Consider the following 1,423-nt stretch of genomic DNA (forward strand, 5'->3'; position numbering starts at 1 on the left):
GAATTTTGCGGGCAGAACCTGAATTCCCCCAGAACATGTGTAGAGGCCAGTGTGAGTTCGGGAATAAAGAATTGCTGTTTGAATCTACAAAGCTGTAAGTGGCTCGTGATCTTGTGCCCAGCCAGACTACGGCAGTGTAAGCCAATCTAATAAATACCCTTTTGATAATCATACCTATACATATATCCTGTTGGTTCTGTTTCTCTAGAGGATCCTGACTAAACAAACACAAGAATATGGAAAGACCTCCCTGATTATCCATTCCATCTCTGCTATCGCCTCCTATTGTAGAACCTCTCATTCCAGAGCTACCTCTAGGAGTAAATTCAAGAAGAATTCAATTATCAATGTTGCATGTTATTTTTATCTTTAGACATGGCAGCTACTGCATCTTCTTCCGTTATGAACTCTACATCTGCTTCTTCTATTGCTCTGCCATCAGCTCCAATATTAACTCATATTGGATTTAGTGGTGAGAATAAATTAGCAACATCATTTTCAGTTGCATGAAAAGGCAACTCTCTCATATGTACTAAATGACCACTATGAAAACCTGAACTTGCATCACTAGCTCCACAATAGCCATGACCTCCCATACCTCTTCTATCTCCCTGTCATCCAAGCCATCCTTTCCATGGCCTAATTATTATAGCCACAATAGTCATCGAAACCTCCAAAACTACATCATTTCCATTACCTCCTTGTCACATTCTATCATAGGTACTTCCACACCCAGCTCCATAATAACCACCACTTTCTCCTATTGGTCTATCATGTAGTTCTGGTAGCTGTCCCAGCAATCTTCTTGGTGGGTCATAAAATTCTTTGATTTCACTCTTGCTACTTCTGAAGATCTCAATATACTTGTGCCCTATTCTTTCCTGTGTTTCCCCCCAGAGCATTTTCTGCTATCTCCTTTGAAGCAAATGGCACAAAGGCCTCCTCTGTGCTTCTCTCTTGGTAGTCCATCATCACCATTATCCCATTTGGCACAATTTCCAACCCTTGAAAGAACTGAACACTTTCCTCTTTGCTGCAACCAAATGGCAGTCCCCATAGTCATACTGTCCTATCACTAGTGTCATTTGGACCATTCTATTTCATAACTCAATCCATCTCAATACCATTTGATTTAAATGTTCCTTTTACTTCAGACAACCTGTCAGATGAGAATAACATCAACTCCTGTGCATACAGGGTTCAGTTATGAGGAGGGAGAAGTCATTTGTCTCTTGTAGTGTTCCCCACACATTGGTTTTTCCCACATCCACTATTTTAATGCCTCATCTAGAGCTCTCTACTACAGAAAGAACCAATCCCTAAAGCAATCCGTGGCCACTAAGCTCTAAGGTACTGTTCACCTCAGGGGAAGAATATAAGTTTGTGAGTCTTTAGATGGACACAATTTAATCCAAATAACCAA

At 40.7% G+C, this 1,423-nt stretch overlaps 1 pseudogene; it reads right to left on the reverse strand.

The window, feature by feature from the left end:
• Window positions 1-297: 297 nt before the first annotated feature.
• LOC106144802 (heterogeneous nuclear ribonucleoprotein H3 pseudogene) lies at window positions 298-1,179 on the reverse strand (annotated as a pseudogene).
• Window positions 1,180-1,423: the final 244 nt, after the last annotated feature.

Source organism: Ictidomys tridecemlineatus, chromosome 4 (genome assembly GCF_052094955.1).
Source record: "Ictidomys tridecemlineatus isolate mIctTri1 chromosome 4, mIctTri1.hap1, whole genome shotgun sequence".
In the NCBI taxonomy this organism is placed as follows: Eukaryota; Metazoa; Chordata; class Mammalia; order Rodentia; family Sciuridae; genus Ictidomys; species Ictidomys tridecemlineatus.